General features: G+C 47.3%; 1 protein-coding gene across 2 annotated transcripts in view; it reads left to right on the top strand.

Moving 5' to 3' along the window:
• Positions 1-10,727: 10,727 nt before the first annotated feature.
• The window catches only part of NCF4 (neutrophil cytosolic factor 4), a 45,758-nt gene continuing 39,479 nt past the window's right edge, over positions 10,728-17,006 (top strand). Inside the window, exons 1-2 of one of the 2 annotated variants that reach the window (XM_088456860.1) lie at positions 10,765-10,778; positions 12,344-12,520. The gene's annotated coding sequence lies outside the window, so the exon portion shown is untranslated. Of the gene's footprint in view, positions 10,779-12,343; positions 12,521-17,006 lie in introns of both variants that reach the window. The other variant, XM_088456859.1, reaches the window with a different exon arrangement.

Below are 17,006 nucleotides of genomic sequence, written 5' to 3'. Positions count from 1 at the left end.
AAACGAAAAAAATAACCTAAGTGCTCTTCTGCATCACTTCTTCAATGTCGGAAAAAAAACACCTGCTGCGGCTATTTAAATCCCCGACTTTCAATTAAAGGCTAAAACGGGGGTATCCATAGTGATCCCCCATGTTTTTACTACTTTAGGGGGTCTTACAATCTTTTTAAGGAAAAATTCGTAACTTTATGCAAATCCAACTTCAGAGTTTCCCGTTTTCGTTAATTTTATATTGAATACGGGTATAAGCGGGAACGCGCCCGATACTTTAACGCAGGTAAAAACTCCGATATGAAACGTTAACTTCGACAGTGAAGTTAACGTTTCATATTGAATACCCCTCAATGAGTGCCTCCTCATTAGATTCCTTAGATTTGGCGGTTATTTACAACCCTGGAGGGCACCAGAGCATTCGTGTATATCAACAGGAGTGCCGGGTTCACGGACATTTATTTATATATATATATATATATATATATATAGTGTATTATAAGGGCACTGTGGTGCCCTTATATTGAGGCTGCATCTAAAAAAATGGATTTCTCCATAGAGAATTCCGGAGGGGGGTGCAGGGTGTTCAAGGGGCTAAAAAAAGCTATTAAGAGGTACGGATCTGAAATTTGGCATGGCCGGGTAGAACTGTCACTGGGTGCTGCATGCCAAATTTCAGGGCAAAAACATAAAAAAATTAGGATTTGGGAGTAATCTAAGGGGTCAACCCTATTAAGTTCAAGGTGCGAGTTGCCATTTTCACTTCGAATTTGCATAGCGAACTCATTTTGCAATCCAATTAGCAACTCGCACTGATCAGTCAGACTGAATTCGCAAGTTTCCACTCGCACCTCCCTGAGGGTGAGAGATGGAAAGGAAAATCTTTGTTTTAAAGTTAACTCCCAAACTAATTACAAAATGGGCCCCTGCTGCATTGGCCTTCTTACGGACCCCATCCCATGCAGTTCCCCTCTGGGAACCCCTCAAGAAATTCAGAGGAACCATATTAGACTAAACTAATGTAACATGTGGCCACTTCGTTGACAGAGTCTGTAGGTCCCATTTAATGGCGATAATCAGCTCCACACCATGTACCAAGGTTGTTACCCCCCAAATGACTGACTAACAAAGTGGGTACCCCCAAGCAGCCTCGGCCTCCCAAAGGGAATCCAGTAAACTCTTCCATCTCATTCCTCGGACTCCTAACCAACTTACCTCCCCCGCACCTAAACTGGACTGTGCCTCAGCTGCTAAGGGATGAATCCTAGCCTAATAAATGTAAGAGTGGCTTACAAACCACTCCGATTAGCAGCCATCTCGATCCAACCTGCAAGAGAGGTCTAATAGTCAGCAATATACGAAAAAACACAAAACTTTGCCTAGCAAGAAAAGGATAGAAACGAGAGGTGTGCGTCCCAGAATGTAGGTGAAAAGCACAAAAACCTCTAACTTAATGACTGCAAAAAATGTAAAAGAACTTCAAACCCCCAAAGTGGTGGGAGGCATAAGGCCCCAGGGTTCCCAACCAACTCGCAGAAAGAAAAACTAACTACACGGCTTATCTCCGTGCAAAGTTTATAGGCTGATGACTTCCATCGACCGGGCTATTTAATTGCATCAGTGGAAGAACCCAGAGCTGCAGTGCAAGTGTATGCCGTAAAATTCTAAAGGCAAATCTAGGGCCTCCAAACATCTATGGAAAACGCTAGTGAATTGAAATTTAGAAAGCGGAGATACGTCGGCAGGTACCCATTACTGATGACCTCCACCAGGACGCAACAAGTTAAACCGGCCCCTCAACTCCATCGGGCAAATAATTGGATCGATATGTTTGGGAACCGAAATCAATTTACCCCTTGCAAACTGGTCCGTCTTAGACCTATGAATCTTACAAAAAACAAAATCCTCAATAACAATAACCTTATAAAAAAGCAAACCGGAGTTAGACGATTTTTTATTTCATGCCACTAACTTCCCTACCTGAAAAGCTCTGAAAAACTGGAGAGAAAAAGCCAAACTAAAAAGGGCCACCCCATGTGCATCTAAAGCTATCCCGGAAATCGCAACAATCCTCAGTAGAACCAGATCAATGGGCCTGCGTTGATCACAAGTACCAACCTGTTCTCTAGCCAAACCCTTCAAAGCTTTGGACAATAAAAATAATTTTGTTGGGTCAACCCAACTGTTGAGATGCGAAAAGGAAATGTGTCGGATAAAGCTGCTGTCATCACCGCCTTAGAATGCCCCAACTCGTGCTAATGCCACAGAAACCTTGGGCCTGCCATTCAGGAGGCCAAGAGCCCGCACACCATTCCCTTTCAAAATACACACCAAAACCTAAAGAAACGGACCAGCCGGCGAGGCGAGGAGTGGACAACGGGGGAGGGGGAAGCCCAGGGTTGGCACTAGTGCAATAAGGAAGAGAGGGCTGTGGAACCGGGTAAAAAACGGTAACCGTTTGCCCGGGGGCACTAAATGCAGGGTAACTGTATGGCACCAGCAGCTGCCAAGCCAGGGGGTAAGGCATGTGGGGAAGTACCTGTGAAACGCCACTAACCAGGGTTGATTGCTGGGGCAAAACATGCTGGCTTTGTACTGCTGCGGGAAAATAATTGTTCCAGCCCATCTGCTGTTGAGGCTGGCTAATTGTAAAATGGGGAAACTGAGCAATCTGCTGAGCAGTGGCAAACCCAGGCCTGGGGGTGAAGTGACCAACACCAGAGGGGAGCACAGCAGGTAAACAAATAGGCACAGGAGAGCTGAAAGCAGGGGATGGGGGCTGCCTTGGACCTGGAGCAGTGGCAGTGGGGGGGTATACACAGGGGACTGAAAAATGCTCCTGCTGGATAAAATGGCAGCTGTTTCCGTTTCCATGGGGGCTGTGGAGCTGCATATAGCCCGGGGAAAGAGGACCACAGGCGGGTATTGTGCTGACGCTGGCCACGGGTCCACTTGTCAGCCAAGACGCCAGCACAGAGGGAGGGGCTGCCCGCAGGGGGCCGGAGGGCAAGGTAGAGCTCTGCATCATGTGCGCTGGCAGGAGAGGACCGGGCAGTGCGGCTGGACTTGTAGGGTGCCGCTGAAGAGAGGGGTCGGGCACCTTCTATTAGGCGGCAGGGGTTGTGCGGAGTGGTGTGGACGGGGCATGATGGCAGTGATGGGTTATCAAGTAGGGAGGGGGAAAGTAAGACAAGGCAAAGACTGAGTGGAGGAGGGTTATGAGGAAAGGGAAAACAGGAGTGGGGACAGAAAAGGAGAAAGTAATGCAGGGAGAAAATAATATAGAAAAGAAAAGCAAAAGATTTGCCAGAGAATAAAATTTAAATACTGGTAAATCAGATACTCAGTCAGGCAGGATCCCAGGATCAAAAACTGGAAAGAGGGAAAATGGCTGCAAGCAAAAGGTATTTATATGGAACTGTTAACCCCTCCCTGAACTGATTTGACAGGTCAGCCAGAATTATTGACAGCTACCCCACCCTAAACCTTAACTGACTACACAAAATTCCCATAAAAAACTGATTGTGCGGATTTGGATTTGGCTCTGATTCGTCATCCGGTTTTGGATTTGGATTTGCCAAACCGCCGTGACTGAGTTTGGATTTGGATTTGCATTTTTTTTTTTAATTGCCAAAAAAAAGCTAAAATCACATAATTTGGGCACTTTTTTTTGTTCCTAGAGTATTATTAACCTCAATAACATTATATTTCAGTCATTTCCAGTCAATTTTGACCATTTCACAGCTGCGTGGAGTCAGACCACTTTTATGCACACGCCCTGCGGTAATACAGCGTAGTGGGGTGCAGTGCACAGTACAAATACTGTACAACAATTTTATTATTTAAATTGGCAGCTTGGCTTACACTGCATAGAGTCAGACCGTTTTTACACACAAATACAACAATTTGTTTTGTTACTTCTTAAAAAAAAAAACGTACAATTTTTTTGCTGAGTCACACTGTGAACGAAGTGGGTGGGGCCTACGGAGACAGTGCAGCACCACTGTGATGGAATTAGACTAAGGGCACTGGACACAGCTTGCCACTTAGATTGACATAGTGACAGCACAGCCCCTTAGAGATGGACACAGCCCCAGCAACACAGCCCCTTAGAAATGGACACAGCTCCTTAAAGATGGACACAGCACAAGCAGTACAGCCCCTTAGCAGTGTGGTCACAAGGGTGGTGTGGGTCGAACCGGGTGTCACCCGCCAAGGGGTGACACCAAAGTGCTGACTCCTCCTAAGTGACAGGAGCAGGTGGCTGCACTGTAGTATTACGTGCAGACTCGGCTCCTGACACAGTGATAGAGATGAAAGAGGAGTGGAGGACCCTTGTATCGGCAACAGGGATAAGTATAGCGGTGGTGGAGCTGGATGCGGTTGTCTTGGGGCCATTTTATTAGTGTATGTAATAATATTGTTTCCCCATCTTGTCAGCACCACCCCCAGGCTGTGCGCGCTGTGTGTGTGCCTCCATGAACCAGCATCAGTGCAGGTTCTATCTGCACTCCTAAAGTGGGAGAAGTCTCTGGAGGCTCATCTCAGGCAGCATGGGGACCAATTCTGCTGATTTCCAGCCTCCGCCGCCAGCAGCAACTCTCCCAGGTGCTGCTGATGGCAGAGGCTGGAGACGAGCTGAATCGTCCCCAGACTGTGGCACCAGAGCTGGTCGGTCGAGTAGCTCCTGCCTGGGGGCAGGGCAGTTAAGAGCCGCCTCAGGCCCTATTACTTACGAGGGGCATGGCCTAATTATGCTTCAGCGCTGCAAAACGGAGCTGGGGGTGGGGGAGCTGCGAGTACCTCAGCCCGGCGCAAATCCAGGGGGGCCCGATCAGTGTGATTGCTCACACCCACAGTAATAGAGGAGAGGAGACCACTGCTGTTCGGCGGCAGCAGCCATCTCTCTGGTCTCCCATTGCAGCCCAGTACACAGCAGCGTACGCTAGGCAGCTGACAGGTAAGAGGGGGGGTCACGGTGTCAGCCCCGGGCCCACGCCAGGCCCCTCCAACAGGCCCGTGCCAAGGTAATTAGTACACCACGCCCCTCACAGTGGGGGGAGATTTGACCTGAGAGTGGGTACTAGCCGCCAGTGCCCTCTTCTACCTCCTTAATCTGGCTCTGCATATACTTGGGTTGGGGGATGTGTCTTTTCCCCCGTGCAAGGCAGGGACAATGGACCTCATTCAGAGGCGGTCATTAGATGCAACCGGTCGCACAGAATCAGGGCGGCCACTTGCATCCTGAATGGCCGCCTCCTTGTCGATCATTAAGCTGTGGGTTACCACCCACAGCTTAACGACCGACCAGGTTGATGGTTGCGATGGTGATCACCATCGCGACCATCGGGGCTTACGACCAGAGTAGGGTAGGGTCTGGGCACTCTTAAGCCCCAGGGAGCTTTCTGCTCTGATGGAGCAGGAAGCTCCCCACTGACTGATGATGTCAGTGCAGCCGCCCACAAAATGGCAAGCGTTCGTAAAGGAACGCCTCCGTTTTGGAAACCACACCCCGGCCTGCCTACCAAACGGGGGCAGCTGTCAATCAACATCGACAGCCGCCCCTTTGGTAACGAGCTCCGGTGCGACAGAGTTTCTCTGTCGCTCCGGAACTTGCACACGCGCAGTGCGGCGGCTGTGCGTGCGCAGGCCAAACCATCGAGTCGGTTAAGAGCACATCGGCGCTCGCGAATGACTCTGAATGAGGTCCAATGTGCTTCATCTATATGGATTTCCTTTGTTGTTGTACACAAGAAGTCATGATGAACAATGGTGATGGGGATTTATATATACAGTGTCAGGCTTCAGCTTTAATAAATAATCCACTCTGTGTTTTGTTATTGTATCTGTGAAAGCAATAGTAGAGAAGAGTCATGCAGACAATTATGTGATTAGGGTTTATATTGTTTTCACTCAAAGGGCTCTATTTATTAACATTATTTTTACTAAAATAAAGTGAAAAAGGGTGTTTTCACACCCTTTTCACATTATTTTAGCATCACCTACAGTTACTAAAGGGCAATTGGAGTAGTATTTGTAAAATTCTACTCCAACCCCTAAGTATCACTTAATTTTAGTAAGCAGATCGCATTTCCCATAATTGTAATGGGAATGTGATCTGGCCAAAGATACTAAAAATAAATTGTGAAAAAATACCAGGGAAAGCCCTATGATAATAACGCCACCTGGAGGTGGCGTTATCCAGGGTTTCCCCTGGTTACCGGACTCCTGATCCGCTCTAACGGGGAGAGCAGAGCCAGCCGGGAGCCGGCCCCAGTAATCAGCTGTGTGGTCTAAACAGACCACACGCTGATACACTGCAAAAAAAAGTAAAAAAAAAAAACGAACTTACCTGAGTCCAGGGACCGGAGTTCGGGGCTCCGGTGATGTCCTCCCTCCGGTCAGCTGGTCTCCCATGCTGCACTGCGGCCCGGTCGTCACCTGATAGGGCCCCAGTGAAGTATGGGATGTCACCTGACCGGAGCAACAGAGGAAATCACCAGAGGCCGATAACTGCAGGTAAGTGTAATTAAGGGAGAGTAGGGGTCGGGGGGTCCACGATTGCAGGGGGCGGGGCTTAGTGACGGGGCTTGGTGACGGGGGGTAGCAGCGCCGGTTGGTTGGCGCATGCGCGGGCCACTTGTCACTGAATTTTTTGCAAAAATACCGTGACTAGTGTGCGGAGGGGATTCGCAGGGACAGAGCTTTATCGCAAGCTCTGTCCCTGCAAGGGATTTGTAGTAAATCCCTGTGATATTGCCTGAATTCGCAATCCGAATTCAGTCGGAACTATATCACACTACAATCTGCATTACAAATGTGGACTGCAGTAAATAGAGCCCAAAGTAACGTTGGTTATTTGGTTATAGTGTGTTTGCATAATGTAAGTGTACTATCTGTGATACTGAGACATTCACAGGGCCTGTTAAACGGATCTACAGTACACGCCCTAGGCTAATACACTTATAGCTCCCCCCCAATGTTTCCAATTGTACTCAGCGGTGCATTCCACCCAACTGTACTTGAAGTCAGGACAAAGTCCGGCGTAGGTGAGACATTTACATGTACTGGGTTAGCTGCGATATAGAAGATATTGGAGGAAAGAGGAGTGGGCTGTCCCTGCCAGCCAGCAACCCAGTGCTTACTGTAGGGGGTCAAGGAGCAAGTCCTTAACCGCCGTGTGACCATCGCCATGGGATTCAACAAAGCAACGTGTCAAGACAGTATGTATTTTGTGTGCCCCTGGTAAAGTGTGTGTTTTATTAAAATTTCCCTAAAATATATATATTACAAATGTCTGCTTGCTATGAATTGGGACCGTATGTCAAAACTACATGGCATCAACAACTGAGAACCAAATGACCAAGTGCTACCTCGCCTTTGAAGACAAAGGAGTGCTTTTGCTCTTCACCCTTCGCCTTGTTCCAGGCCAATGCACAGACAGTGCAGCTCAGTTTGTAGGTTATCAGTTTTGCTGCCATAAACAGACATTTCCAAGTCGGGGAGATACTCTATGTGACACTTAAGTCCTGTTTTACATCTACAGAGATCTGTTTAGAACAAAGGAGAGTGCCTTTTGAGCAGAAAGGGTGGGGGCTGCTGGGGGGAGAGGGTGGTTGGGGTACCATAAGAGCCAGCCACCCCTGTTCCACTGTGTTCACTCTTAAAAGGAGTAGCTGTGTGCTAGGAGTGCTCCCCCATCTGCGGTCTATGGTGGTCTCCCTCCGCACACAGATCCCCTAAGATCTCAGAGTAAGATAACTTAGGATTCTCACTCTTTATCATTTTCTTTTACTTGAAATCAATCTGTGCATTTATATCTGTATTTCTTGTTTATTCACCTGTTTTTCCTTGTAATTTAACCCTGGAGATATTTTTTTAATAAATCCTAAAACTTTATCAGTGTTATCTCTGTACTCTAATGAATTCACGTGACTGGAGAGGCCAATGCTACATTTGTGTAATAATTGTGAATATAAGTGTGATTTAAGTGTCTGGCGAATGCAAGAGCGCTATTCTAATACTCTTCGTGGTGGCAGCTTTGGTAAAACCCACGTCACACCCGCCCATCTGCGTTAGGTTGGTGTATCTGAGCGCAGGCTAGGGTGCGGTGTCGTGACACCCCGCAAGGCACTATTTTCCACATCTGCTGCTTACTATACTATTAGCTGACTGCTATCCCCCCCCAGCTCTGCAGAGGGAGACCCTTTCATCTGCCTCACTCCCTGTCTTTGTGCACTGTCAATAGTCAGCAGAGATGGGGAAGAGAGAAAAAGAGGAATGCAATCCGTGGCCATAGGAAAGAGGATGGCTGGTCCCAAAATAGTGACCAGCCCATCAATGAAGCAATCACTCCATTCTGGGCATGCCTGGTGCCCCAAAACCCTGTGCACCCCAGGCTGCAGCCTGATCAACTTGCTGGTTGGCATCATTTCAAGTGACATAAAATATGAATGGTTTGCCCCATCATAAAATCAAATACATTGGTACCTGTTAGCAATCATTACAGACTGGCAACTTAATATTTTATTAAATAATGCTATTCTATTAATCAAATGACTCTTTGGCCCTCAACCATATCCATCAAATAGAATTTCCCCTATAAGATAATTATTGAGTTTTTTCTACCTTATTCAATACATAAAGATTGCCCACATAATAAATGTATTGTGCCGCCTCATCTTCTGACTGGCCAGATAGCATTGTGGCAGTATGGGTGAAACCGGTTTGGCAATTCTAAATGCAGCACATTGACGGTGATTTGAGAATCACCTTCCAAACGGCTGAATAGTAAATCCAGTGGTTGTGAGGTTATAACCTCCAGCAATGTGTGGAGGTTTTATACCGCCTTTACGATACTTCCCCCATTGTATGAAGTTGTCATCTAGATTATTATTTACTCATGTGTTATATAAGTATGGTAGTGATCTTGTGAGAAGGGACTTCATACCTCTGTCTGTCTTGTTTTAATTCTATTTTTCCAATTGTAAACCTCTGAGAAGATTGGTGGCATAATACAAAGAAAGGTTAATAAGTAAATATATTCGGCTACGCAGAAATGAGACAACACAGAATTGAGGAAACTGCAGATATATATGGACAAAGGTGATGATTAGTTAATGGTTTTTCCATTTCACCCTCTATATCAGGGATGGGGAACCTCAGTCCCGGGGGCCGTATAAGGCCCCGGAATCATTTAGTCTAGCCCTTGGAGCTTTTCTCTGCTAGCCTCATCTGTCTAGCAGGGGGCCTAGAATAGTGACCTGCAGCCAGAATCTACGCAGCAGTGTCGCTTGGAGCATCCCTAGGACACTTCAGACGGTCACACCGCTGCCCTTACAGCTCCCCGGAGCATCCTCAGGATACTCCAGGCATTGCTGTAAACACTGGCGATAGTGGCCCCTTGTCTGTGTGACATCACACGGAGGGGGCGTGGCCTGCAACGGGCCCGTGAATAAGGTTATATATATCAAAATGGCCCTCGGCAGAAAAAAGGCTCCCAATCCCAGCTCTATATCAACGAGTTACTACTGGCAATAACACTGCTATTGCAGACAAATATCACTTGCCAGGGAGACAGTATCTGATTGAAAACAAAAATATATATTTGTTCAAAGACATTTTTAATTAATTAAATTTTTTTAAATATTTTTAAAAAATGTTTTACTCTATTTCTCATGCCTCCCACATCCTACTTTTAGTGGGACAGTCATGCTTTTTTGAGGATTGTCACGCAGTACTGCAATTAGGATGTTTGTCCTGATTGGTGGTGGGGTTTGCAGAGGCGTAACTAGACTTTTTGGTGCCCTGTGCCAGAGAGAGTATTGGCGACCCTCCCCTTTTTTTTAAATCGGGACATAAGATAGTGCACCTGAAAAAGGGCCATGGAAAAAGAGCCAGGGAAGAGATAGGGGAGGCCAGGAAATGCTGGGGATAAAAGAAGAGGAAGCTACAAGTGAGAATGATAATAAAGAGGAAAATTGACAGATCCAAACAGCGCCCCCTGCCCTGCGGTGCCCTGTGCCATAGCACAGGTCGCACTGCCCTAGTTACGGCCCTGGGGGTTTGGGAGGTGCAGCTGTGTCACATGCTGGCTGGTGTCTGTACAGCTTGCAGCATTAAAAATCTGTTGTTTTTTTTAAACAACACACACTGGGGCTGCGGCCACAACCCCTGCCCCACCGCCAGGAATGCCGCCTCATACATGTGCAAGGTCCTGGGGCAGCAATACAGTAACTATCACTCTGGGCCAGTATCACCAAAAGTGTCTCTCAGCGATCTCTGTGCTAAATTGCTGGGATAAGTGATTTTAATCACCAACATAAGCATCTATTAATAGGCCCCATTTACCTGCAACTAACTACTCCCTGTGATGGAGACAGGGAATAAGGGAACTTCCCTAAAACTCATTAGGAAACTCTTATTATTAAATTGGACATTATTTTAATTTATTTTTAGAGACCACTCATGAATATAACAGTGTAATCACAAAGTGTCACACATTACTATGTTACCATCTAAAAAGTCACTCTGGTGTTAATACACTGGCTAATCCTTCATAAATCTGCCCCAAATCTCCAGTGTGGATTTCTTTCCTCACACCAGTAAATGGTAAATGGGGAGGTTAGAGACAGAGACATGCAGACAGGCTGGTGGGAGGATCACATCTGGCTCTGTCACCACTTCCTATTACATGCCTTCTGCTTTTCACAATTTATTAAATAAACTTCCTGGCAGCAGAGATGACAGTAAGCGGTGTCCACAGAAGCAGCTACAGAGTGGGACAGGTGAGAGACAGAAACAGTTTGATATTGTATAGTTCCCAATGGAGCTCAGGCGTCTTCATCATTTGCGGGTCAGAGTGTTGAACATCAGGGTACACTGCTGGTGGGTTAGAGAGCCAATGATCTATCCAGGCTGCCTGTGATATATATTACAGCGGTGTGGCTGGGAAAAATAGTCACTGCTCACTTTAGGTCTGTGTGCAGAGAGAGGAAGAAAACAGTGACAGGTTGACTTCCTGGTACAACTGTAATGTCCAAATGTTACTGAGGACCAGGTTTGAATAGATCAGAGAGACAAGCCGGATAGTTTTGTGTTTCCTTACTTATCAGACTAGGGGGTACATTTACTAAAATGAGAGTTTTTAGAAGTGAGTTTTAAAAGTGATGTTGCCCATAGCAACCAATCAGATTCTACTTAACATTTAAATAGCACCTTTTAGAAGATAATAGCTAGAATCTGATTGGTTGCTATGGGCAACATCACTTTTAAAATTCACTTCTAAAAACTCTCACTTTAGCAAATTTACCCCTAGGGGTCTATTCATGTAGCAGTGAAAAGCTCTTTTTCACTGCTTTCTCCTATTCATAGACGGCAGGGCCGGCTCTAGGGGTGTTCGACCTGAGCGGTTGCACAGGGGAGCCACCCATAGAGGGCGCACCCCTCCCCAACATCCCGATTTCAGTGGGACATTACTGTCCCGCTGTTCCACCCGTGTGCTGAAGTGGCTCGCAGGTGGTTAAATCGGGAGGTTGGGGACCCCCACTGTCGCAGCTGCGCGGCAGTGCCGGACACCAGAGACTCTGAATGGATGCTGTGCACATGCGCGCGGCATCCATTCAGTGACGGGAGAGGGCTGGGGGAAGCCAAGCTAGTGAGGCTCCCTTCAGCCTGACGTTATTTGGAGGCGGACACGCCTCCTAATAACGTCACGTAGGGGGCATGGCCTATGGTAAATTGGTCACGCCCCCATTTTCGGACGTGCATGGCTACACCGCGCACGAAGATAGGGAACTCTGGAGGGGGCCGGCACAGGGTGCTCAGACCCCTGGAGCCGGCCCTGATAGACGGGGTCACCGTGGAAAAATCTGAGATTTCTCCAGTGGCGCCCCTGCTTGGTATTCACATCGCTTCCCCATACACTAGTATGGGGAGAGCAATTCATAGAAGCACAGGAATCTCAGCTCTCCGTTTCGCTTGTACAATTTTTTTTCTCCATCTCAGGATAGCGTTAAAGAGCCTCCCTGCTGCTACAGCAGCCAATCAGAGGGGCCCAGGGAGAAAGTGGCAGAGAAAAACTCTGCACCTGCTCTCTGATGGAGAGTATCTGCAGTGTATATAGAGGTGACCTGGCATATGCCGGCCGGGTCACTTCACACCGCTAACTGTCCGCTGTCCCCCCCCCCCACGGCCAGCTCGCTCTGACGCTACACCCACTGCTGCACTTAGCCTCCCACGGCCAGCTCGCTCTGTACTACAGTATGTATGTTTATAGATAATATACACACTCTACTGACTCCGCTGCCCCCGATCCCTCCCTAACGCTGCTGATGCCACACTGCATGATCAGCTGCTCGCCTGCTCCCATTGTTGACTGTGTTGGCGGCGCATGCGCAGGACACCTCAAGTCCAAGAAGACGGCACATGCGCAGATAGAGGCGGACCCAAGGGACGCCAATAAACCCACAGAAGGACGGAGAAGACAGGATCGCTGGGACCCAGGATACCGGTTCGCATCGCGGAGAAGGTAAGTGTACATGAATCACAATATATTACACCATGATATTGCATTTGTAAAACATATCATGCAAATGTACATGAATAGACCCCACAATGACAGACACATTTATAAGATACAACGTAATTTTATTTGGAGAGAGAAACCACTGACACGATACAGCAACACATTATCACAGTAACAAATTCAGATGAGATTTTAGTTCAGTAAAGAAAACCTACTAACAGATTCTATTCAGAAGACAGATAAGAAATATTAATTGCATTCAGTTACAGACACAAAACCAGCATTAAACCGGAACATAGCAAGCATGGAAGGGAATCCTAGAATGAAATTGTACTGGGAGCATTCCGATTACTTTAGCTGTCAGCATAGCAGTCTGTAAAAATTACATTAGTCCAGGGCAGCAAGGTAATAAGCAAGTCCATATCGCATACAATGAAAAGTCGGTGGCCCAGTTGAGTCAAAGCATGCAAGGAAAAGGATTAGAAATATAATATTATAACAGATATGCCAAAATGATATGCAATAAAAACAGCTCTGATAAAGAAAGTTCAGGACATGCAGGATACTGTGGTACTTTGTGCACGGGTAAGGTTACAGCAAGCAGTCCATGGGCCATATTCAATTAGAAGCGAAAAGTCAGAAAAGGAATTTTCACCGTCATCGCCGTTTTTCCTGGGGTTAAAGTATCGGGCGCGTGCCTGCGTATCCCCGTATTCAATTAGGATTCGGTGAAAACAGGAAAAGGCGGAAAGGTAAGTAGCGAAAAGTCCTGTCACTTTTTGGGGAAATCAGCCTGTCACCCCCCATAAGATGGTCTGACATGGGGGATCACTATGGGTACCCCCGAATTGGCCTGCTGAAGGTATTTGGGGTTTTTAAACACTGTCGGCAGGTGCTTTTATGCGTCTTTTAATAAGTGGTGAAGAATACCATTTAGCAAAAAAAACATTTTAAAACAACTAGTCCCATCAAATTTGGGGTACATGAAAATGGGAGCAAGCATATTTTGAAGTCCCTACAGTGAACTTTAAAAATTCTTCAAAAATCCACCTGTCGCAACCAACCGCAGTCTAGAAACACCTTCCGCATACTTGGGGACCCTCCCCTGAGTCAATTTCGCTAGTTTTTAAGTTTGTCCCCCAACTTTTTTTTTTTCGCCCCCAAAATGAAACCACATTTTTGAGGTGTCCTATGCTACTTTTTCTTTTTTTTTTTTTACACAGATAACTTTTAGGGGACATTTCCAGGGGTACATGGTACTTTTTTAAAGTATGCACCCAAAAACCCAAATTCTGCACTTTTTTGTCACCATCTATTCTATGGTGAAAACTTATTTTTTGACAAAGACTTTTTCGCACCTCCGAAAGGTGTTTGAAATTGAATATGGGGATGAGTGAAAATGGGGAAAATGACGTCATCGCTGATAAATTATCGCCAATAACGGACTTTTCGCTTCTAATTGAATATAGCCCCATGCATTTAAAAGCAGCTCTGTGAAGAAAGTTCAGCACCTGCAGGCTACTGTGATACTTTTGGTGCACCGGTAACATTAAGCATTCAATTGAGTTATATCACACTAAATAAATAAATAAATAAATAATAAAAAAAAACTTTTAGCAAACAATGTTAAAATACATTTCCCAGCCTTACTTTTTAAGATAGCAGAATAAAGTCGGGTAAACATTTATCATGTGCAAGCTCTTCAGGCAACTGAAGCCTAACCTCTGCGGGTCTTTTTCTCAACTTCCCATATATAAAGGCCCCAGTCTCAGAGGGAATCCTAAATCCCCACCATTCTCAGCATCCACTCAATGAGAGACTTTAGTAACAGTTACAGTAAGTGTAATTCTTTACCAGGGATCTGTGCTCCCCTTCCATAATGCCCAGAACTTAGGGGTTCCCTTTTGTCTACACCAGCAGCAGGGGATAGTGAATAACTAGTGTGGCTCACCCATTGCCGCGCTGCCTGGCTCCTCTTCTGAACAGCAGTTTCCCTCTCCGGCGCTGCCCGTGATGCTAGGCACCGCACCGGCTGCGCTCCATGACCGGGGTGCTGGAAACTTGGATCCTCTTGTCCTAGTCGCTAGATTATCCTCAGGCCACGCAGTACCTCACTCCTCTCCTCCAGATTAGTCAGCTGACAGGGTTCGGATAGCGGCGGCAGGTCACATTTTTCCTCTGGTGGTAGGTCATCGTCTGTAGGGCTTCCAGCCAGGTGCAAGTTCACCTCTCCGGGACCAGGTCCGGCTGGGTCTTCACCATGCGGGGGGCATCCTGGGACTTCGCCCCAGTCAGGTCTTTAGCAGGGGATCTGTCTGACTGGGCTTTCCACAAGATGCCTGCGCAGCTCCCGGGTCTTCTGTGGAGGTTCATCTTCAGTTCCGCCGGTCTCCTCTGTGCCCTCTGCCAGCAGACACTGCCGGGTTCCCTGCATCAGGTCCTTTCAGTCCATCAGTCTAGTGCTGCACTCCTCCGTCTTCTTCACTGGGGTACACAATGGGTCCTTCGCTTTGGGGTCCTTACTGCACCGGGGACATCCATCAGGGATGTTCACCGCTGGGTCCTAGCGCCTGCTCTTCGCAGCCGGGATGCTGTCACTGCGGCAGCACTCTGGCCTCTAACACACAGCCGCTGACCTCCAGCGGGTCCTGCTCTGCATATGGATATCTACTGGCTGGGACATTCTCCTTTTTTCCTGCAGGTAAAACACGGCTCCTCTCACAGCTACACAACTCCTCCTTATATGTGGAGACCCCTCCTGGCCCTGGACGGCTATCTTTTATACATAAGTGGTCGGCAGGCCAACCTCAGCTCCTCCAGCCCTCTCTTTTTACTGGCTACAGAACTCCAGCCACAGTCAACCCCGGGGGAATTCTGTCCTGAGACAGTGGTGTAAGTTCATGCTAGGTTCCCAGAGGCAAAATAGGCGGTGGTGCGGTCCCCGCGCCCCCAAAGACTGCCTTGCTCTAGGCCTCACTGTGTCACTATCTCCAGCCATCCCCCATTGTCTCTCCAGCCATCCTCCAGTGTCTCCCCAGTCGGCTCCCTGTCTTTCCAGCCAGCCCTCTCTGTCTCTTAAGCCAGAACCCACTGTCTCACCAGCCAGACCCCCTTTCTCTCTCTTCAACTAGCACCCACTGTCTCACCTACCCCTACCAGTGTCCCCTATCTGTCTCTACAGCTAGCCCCCACATTCTCTCCCATGTGCAGGGGTATTAACTGTATCCCATTCTGAACATACAATTACACCTAATACATTAGAATAATGGTATTTACCCCAATGCTAACTTTTATTTGTTGCTGTGTATCTCTGCCTCGTGCCTTTATATTGGGGCTGATGCTGATTTATTGCCAAAATGGGCGTTGATTAATGTAATAAATAGCATATTTCCATGCATAATGTATGTAGAGCTGTACACATCTCAGGATTCTCCTCCTGCCTGTCTAGGTACAGGCAGGCTTAATGGCAAAATCACACCAAGTCTTCCAGTGCTCACTTTAGTTCTGAGTCCAAAGCATACTTACCCACTCTCCTGGAAGTTAGGGAGGCTCCCAAATTTTCAGATAGCCTCCCTCATCCCCGGAAGAGTGTCCCGATCTCCCACATCCCACCCACTTCGTAGTGAGGTGGGCAGGATGGGGAAACAATTGCCAGGAATCACGACTCCGTATAGAGGGGGCGGGGCTAAATGAAGTGAAAAATGTGTCATTTAGCCCTGCCCCTTCTGCGCCGTCCTGCGATATGTGGCAGTTTGCAGTGACGGGGACAGGGCCTAATGATATAAGAGATCGGACCCTCCCCCCGAAGTGGTCAGCATCTAGTGACATATAGCAAGCTGTGCATGTGTCACACCATGCATACACAAACATATGCATCTTCATGGAGGTCATGTCTGCTGCCACTTCTGCTATCTGAGAAATGAGGGATTCTGAATGTCAATTGAGCGGCTACCTTGCGAAGCCATGCAAGGGATCTGTTTCATGACAGATCTTTTGCACCCAGCATGGGGTGGGTGTAAGTGCCAATACTAAAGATGACGGTTGCAACTGTGGACGGAAAAACAGTGGGCGGTGCAGCTATACGCAGGAAGACGTGTGGTTACCTGCATTAGCATAGGGTAGTAAATTTGGTTGCTGCAGCTACTGTACCCGCACTTGTGTCCGTTTTGCATGGTACTCAGAATCCGGTACTTTACGAGCATGTGCAGAGTGATTTCAGGAAAGCTACATAAGGCAACCAGGCATATGTCCCACTAGGCATCAGGCATTTAATGAGAAGGCTGTAAGCAATGAAACAGACCAAATGATTTGACTAATCAGGGACACGAGCACGTTGTTATCGACATAATGAAAATCAATGCAGTTTTAGTGCAATCCTGGATTTGCATAAATGATCCTAATGTACTATTTGATCTGGCCAGTGTGAGAGCTGGGCTGCATTTGTGACAGTGTCCTACAATTAGTCATCTGTAACTGTAGGACACTGTTG

This window comes from Taudactylus pleione, unplaced genomic scaffold (genome assembly GCF_031769625.1).
Source record: "Taudactylus pleione unplaced genomic scaffold, aTauple2 ptg000726l, whole genome shotgun sequence".
Lineage (NCBI taxonomy): Eukaryota > Metazoa > Chordata > Amphibia > Anura > Myobatrachidae > Taudactylus > Taudactylus pleione.
This window is presented reverse-complemented; position numbering and strand designations above follow the sequence as displayed.